Source organism: Marmota flaviventris, chromosome 7, assembly GCF_047511675.1.
Source record: "Marmota flaviventris isolate mMarFla1 chromosome 7, mMarFla1.hap1, whole genome shotgun sequence".
NCBI classification, from domain to species: domain Eukaryota; kingdom Metazoa; phylum Chordata; class Mammalia; order Rodentia; family Sciuridae; genus Marmota; species Marmota flaviventris.
Genome location: NC_092504.1, coordinates 3,854,846 through 3,861,111, shown reverse-complemented (window position 1 = coordinate 3,861,111; position 6,266 = coordinate 3,854,846).

The following is a 6,266-nucleotide window of genomic DNA, read 5'->3' as shown; positions in this document are numbered from 1 at the left end:
GGGGGCAGGCGATCGGGAGGGACCCCTCCCAGGAACACGGGCCCTCCTCAGCAGGCTCGGAGCTGTAGGGAGGCACTGGACACCCTCCACATGGCTCTTGGGCATCGAGAGGTGCTGGCCCACCTGTACTTTCCCGTCCCTGGGCCGCACCCCACTCCCATCCCAGCAGCCCCTGCGCTTGCTGCCCGAGCCCAGGCCGTGTCCGTCAGGCACCGAGCAGACACAGCAGGCCCCACCACCCTGGGCTTCCCCCTGACAGCCGTGTGGCCCTGGGCAGTCCACTGGACAGCACGTCCTGCAGGTCCCTAGACCTCCCCAGAGCTCCGAGGGCCTCCCGGAGGGCCAGGAGAGAGGTCCTGTTGGAGATGGGCATGAGCACTGGCCATGTACCTGGGTCCTGGGCAGACCAGGGGTGAGAACCCTTGTCCAGGGGGCTGCTCAGGGGAAGCCCGGGGAGAGTGGGTCCAGGGGCCATGGCCGTCCCAGCCTTGGGAAGATGATGCCCAAACCAGATATTGAAAGAAGAGTGGAGAGGGCACCCGGGGGCAGGGCACAGGACAGGGAGCCCACAAGAGCACGGTGGAGTAGGGACGGGGCCCGAGAGGACAATGTCACCAGGGGCCTTCCAGGGACTCACGCTGAGGGCCACATGCTACTGGCCTCTGCCTGCCTGTCACTCAGACCCACCCCTGCACCCCACTGGGCAGCTAGACGTCCACCAGCACCTGGGACCAGGAGGGCTCCATAACTCTCCACTGTGGCAGCCACCCGGGTCCCAGGCCCCTGCCCTGCACCGTGCTGCCCATTCACAGCAGCCAAGATGGGGCCACGTGAGGGCCACAGCACCGTGTGGGACCACAGCACAGCTCCACTCAGCCTCAGAAAGGGGACAAGCCAGGAAGGCCGTCCACTGAGAGGAAAGGGCCAGGTGCAGAAGGCCCCTGGCCTGTGACCTTCTGGTGCAAGGCAAGGCGCCGATCCCCCTGGACGCAGGAGCAGGAGTGGCCGGGCGGGGAGGGAGGGCTCCTCACCCAGCAGCCTTTGAGATGTCAGGGGACAGCAGGTGGCCACGGTCAGCGACCTCTGTGGGCTTGGGGGCCTTGGCAGGACACGTGAACCCTCCTGGCCCTGTTCACTGCACCCTAGAACTGGGCGTAGGGATATTCCTGGGACTTGGACCAGCACTGGGGGGGCCCAGCTGGTGAGTGGGCGGGGGCTGCGGCCAGCTCCCCCCTGGGCCAGGGGCACAGGTGCAGTGGACCTCGCTCCTCCAGGCCCCCAGGCCCCTTGCCCGATGGCAGCCTCAGCCTCACCTCTCTGCACCAAGAGGCCCTGCCTCCATTCTAGGGGCCCCGGGGGCAAGTCCCACCCACCCCGCAGCTGGTCCTGGCTTCTGTGGGGGGAGGGCCATCTCGGCCAGGGACCCAGGGCTGCCATCAGCTGTTGGTGGCCTACCGCTTCCAGGCTCTCTGGTGGGCGGATCGGACCTCCCTGTGGCTACTGGACTCAAGTCCCCAGTGTCCTCTGGCTGTCAGCTAGGGACCACCGGCTCCCTGAGGCCCCTGGGCCCTGCCACACCTCCTGCCTCACCTCCTGCCTCCAGCCTCTCATGCCGTGAACCTCTCCCCTCGAAGGGCTCAGCCTCTTTTTATTTATTTATTTATACCAGGGATTGAACCCAGGGCCTCTTCTCAAATCCCCAGCCCTTCTTATTTTTTTAATTTTGAGACAGAATCTACTAAGTGGCTGAAGCTGGTTTAGAACTTTAGTCCTCCTGCCTCAGCCTCCTGAGCTGCTAGAATTACAGATGCCTGATGGGGCTCATCTGATGAGGTCAGGCCCACCCACGCTCCAAGGAAGAGGCTGTGGTGGCTGTGCACACAGGGTGGGGCAGGGGTCTCTTAGTATCTTGCCCACTGCCCCCTTTGGTGCTTAGGGACCCCTGGAAGAAGTTCGGTTCTCATTTTCCAGATAGATGGGAAACTGAGGGTCAACGGCCACTCAGAGCAGACAGACCAGCAACAACTCGGGGCAGGCTGACGTCTGCAGGGTGCCCCAGCAGAAGGGGGGCAGCAGGCCCGCGCCCCCAGGGCCCGGCCACCTCCAGAGGCGGGAGGCAGGAGCAGAATGTGGTTCTGCGGAAGGCACAGCCCCCTCACCACTCGAAGGCCAGTCTTGATGGGGAGGGAGCAGAGGCCGGCCCTCAGGAGGCCGTAGGTCCACCTGCCTTTCCTGCTCCCGGACCCACACAGCTTCTGTCTGTTGATCCCAGGAGGAGGGCCTCAGGGGCCCAACAGGAGCTGGACTGGAGGTTGCACCCTGTGGTTGTGAGGGATGGACTGAGCACCAGGGTCAAGGTGGCTCACTGCCTCTTGCTGGGACTGGGGGCAAGTCCCCTCAGAGGGCAAGGGTCTGGGCCAATGGCAGCCACCTGTGACCACCGGAGCCTGAGACTGTGACCAGCACCGTGGGAGCAGAGTCCAGAGGGGCTGGAGGACAATGAGGGCCTGGATCAGGCCGCGCCTGATGCCAGAGCCGGGACCCATCAGAAAGAGGCCTGACAGCCCGCTGCCTAAGGCAGCTTGAGCTGTGCTTGTCACGGGGGGTGGGGGTGGGCTGAGGCATGTGGCCCTGCAGCAGGTGCCCACCCAGCCCCCCGGCGGCCCCCTGCCAGCTGGTCATTTCTTCTCCCTGCCAGAGCATGGGAACCCAGCAGATGGCCACACTGTGCTACTCTGCACTGAGGGCTCCCCGGGGGGACAGGCTCTCACCTGTATCCTGGCTTGTCCTTCTTGACCCTCCACTCTTGCCCCCTCTGCCCCCTGCACCCAGCCCCAAGCTCAGCAAGACTCTCAGAGAGGAGACAGGCCTGGGCCCCAGCACCCTCCCTGGACACCTGCCCTGGGCCCCTCCCGCGTGCTGCCCACTCCAGGAGCCCCCACGGTCCCTGCTCAGTCCTGCTCCCTTCCACCACAGTGTCCACGTGCATGGGTAATGGGACAGCAGCCAGATGGACCACAGGCCAGCCTAGGGCAGGCGTTTGGAGCCAGGCATCTGGATCCAAATCCTGTGTCTGCCCTTGTGGAACCATGCTGTGCAGCCTTGAGCAGGTTACTCCACCTCTCTGTGCCAGGGCTGCCTCACCTGCAAAACACAGAGCCTTATATCAGCTACTTTACAGGGCTCCTGGGGCAGTGAGGAGCTCCAGCCATGGCCATCACGGAGGGACATGCATGGTGGGCACAGAGAGGGGTGCAGGGACTGGTGGCAGGAGGCCTGGACACACCCAGGAAGGAGGGCTCGGGGTGTCCTCTCGGAGGGAGTCCAGGGAGGGGGTGTCAGTCTGTGTCCTCATCACATCTTCTCCACCCCAGCCCTGAGCAGGGCCACCCTCTGAGTCACCCGCTAGCGCAGATGGAGACATCTTATCGCAGGCTGAGGTGTGGCCAGGGATGGTCTTTGAGGTCCCCAAAGTGACGTAAGCCATGACTTCACCCACTGTGGGGTCTGGGCTCGGGAGGGGCCACGTGGAGGAGGCTGGAGACAGCAGCCGAGGCCCCAACAGGGCCCTGCTGTCCTGCCCTGGGCCCGTCCGAGGGACGGTGGCCCCTGGAGGGAGCAGACCTGGCCAGGCTGGAGGGGTCCCGTGGGCTCCTGTGGCTTCCCGGGTCTTGTTTTAAAGAATGTCTCTCTTGGTGGGGGGAGCTGGGGAGCAGGCATACACGTGTGACGGGTCTGCGTGCATCACAAGGTCCCCACCATGGCCCGGGGGACAGGGCTGACATCAGGCAGGGGCCTGCCAGGGCCTGGGTATGCTGACTGCAGCAGAGGCTGTCCCATGCCTGTGTCCCCTTATGTCCTGGGAGTAAGAGGGGCCCCGACCAGGAAGATCCCCTGCAGACGCCAGGCCCTCAGGACAGTCCTGCCCAGGAGGCCAGGGCTCTGGGAGGGCCAGAGACAGCAAAGGGCAGGAGCAGCAGGGGGCGCCACTGCCCCTACAGTCCGCCCTGGGCTCCCCTTAGGAGCCCGCAGGGCGGGACCCCTTCAGCAAAGAACAAAGCAAGTCCCTGCGACCTGCTCAGTAGGAAAGGAAACCAGACCGAACTGTGTCCCTGCACTCCACGTCGCGGTCTCTGCACAAGGGGACTAAACGTTCCCTTTGCTAAGTGGCTGTAAGTCAGGTCAGGGGAGACGGTGTGGTCAAGAGGAGAGAGCATGCACTTGACCTGAGACAGGCCTGGACGGGAACCAGCCTGCGTGAACTCTGGCCCCCTCCTGCCCGTCTTTCCGATGCCCACCTCTCAGGGCAGGTATAGCACTGAGGTGGATAATCCACCTGGGGACCCTGGAGGACCCGGGGCCAAGAGCGTGCAGCCCCGCCCCCTGGACACTGCAGAGGGTGTGTGAACTCCTGTCTGCAGAGCAGAACCGGCGACCGTCTCCCCACCTGCACGTGAAAAGTCTGAATTAAGGAGCTCGGGTGCTTCCAAGGCCTGATTTTCTGTGTCCTGGACAATCCTGGCAGGGAACTGTGTCCCCCTTCTGGGCGGGCATCTGTAGGACACCAAGGGCCCCCAAACAGCCTGCTCTGGGTCCCATGCCCACAGGCACACTCAGAGGCTGGCATCCTGACCCTCTGTCCCTCGGGCCTGAGTCACCCTGTAGAGACGGGGTGCAGGAGCCTGGGTCAGGGTCAAGGTCGCCCAGCCCAGCCCAGCCCTGAGGCCCCACCCAGGACATTCAAGTAGTGGTCCGAACCGGCCACAGCTTCAGAGCAGCAATGCAGCTGTGGTCCTTTGCGGAAGGCCCTTTGGGAAGGGGAGGCCCTGGCCCCCCTCACTCCAGACCCCTGCCTTGGCCTTGAAGCCCACCTCACCTCACAGGTCACTGCCCCCCTGGGGCTCCTGGGTGCTCACGGCTGTCTGAAGGGCCACTCCCCTGCCTGATCGCCAGCAGAGCCAAGCCTGCAGGGACAGGAGGCCCCAGGAGTCTGACCCACCCCTCCTAGCAGTGCCCCTGCACCCCTGACCTGGGTGTCCATAAACTTGGATGGAAAAAAATCCTCATTTTCGCCGGCTCCAAATGAAGACCAGCGTTCCCTCGTGGTGAGGCAGCCAAGCCCCTACTGTCCCTGGGACTCCTCTGCCTAGGGGACGGGGTCTCCATGCACACTGCTGGCTGTGGGCCTCCCGGCCCCTTCGGCTCAGTCAGTGCTGCCTGGAAATCCCATGGGCACCTGCGGCAGCTGGTGAGGTAGGCGGCAGGGTCACTCGCTGGTAAGGTAGGCGGCAGGGTCACTCGCTGGTGAGGTAGGCGGCAGGGTCACTCGCTGGTGAGGTAGGCGGCAGGGTCACTCGCTGCGAGGTGCTGCTCTGCGGAGTCTGGAAACTGCCTTAAAGGAACTGCTCCCCGGCCACCGCCACCATTTGTCTGGGGATTTGAGAACATGCTGGGGGGCTCTGCAGGCTCTCCAGGTGGCCAGAGGTGAGGCCCTGGAGCTGCGGGTCCATGAGGCACAGACCGTGGTCTCCTGCTGCGGGAGGCACTGCCCTGTTTGCTTTCCCTCGGCTTCAGCCCAGGTGGTGGGCAGCTGCCATCTGGGCCTGCACCCTGCACACCCAAGGTTCAGCTCAGAGGAGGTGCGCTCTCTGATTCCTGCAGCCTCAAAAGGGTAGCCTGATGTCCCAGTCACCAGAGTGAGCCCCCGGGGCAGGCCCTGGTCTGAGGTGGCCTTTGGAGAATGCATGAGGGACAGTGAGAAAGGAGCCAGCTTCCAGACCCCAGCACTGAGTGCCAGCAATGTCAGCGGGGACTTCAACGCCTCTGCCATGTGGGAAGTGCTACTAGATCCTCCTCACAGAGGGGAAACTGAGGCCCGGGGCTGCCAGGCCATTCCAGAGTCGCCGAGGACAGAGACGGCACTCCACCCGATGGGCAGACTGACACACAGACCCGGAAGCCTGGAGGGAGACCACGGTCCAGGACACCTGGGGAAGCTTCCAGCAGCTCTGACCCAGTGTTTGTCCCCAGGGGCAGCGGGAGCCAGGAGGGCAGTCTGCAGCAGACCTGGTGGTGCTGGCCAAGGAGGGCCGGGAGGGGCGCCGAACATCCTGACTGTTCGCCCCTTTTGGGGGGTAGCCTGCGGTTGGGCCTGGGGTGCTCCCGGCGGGTTCCCTCCCCAGGTCCTCACGCATGGGTTTGTCACTCGCAGTTTCCGGAACAGGCAGGCTGAGTCCCAGGCCGGCGGGGCCTGTCGCGGGGCGGGG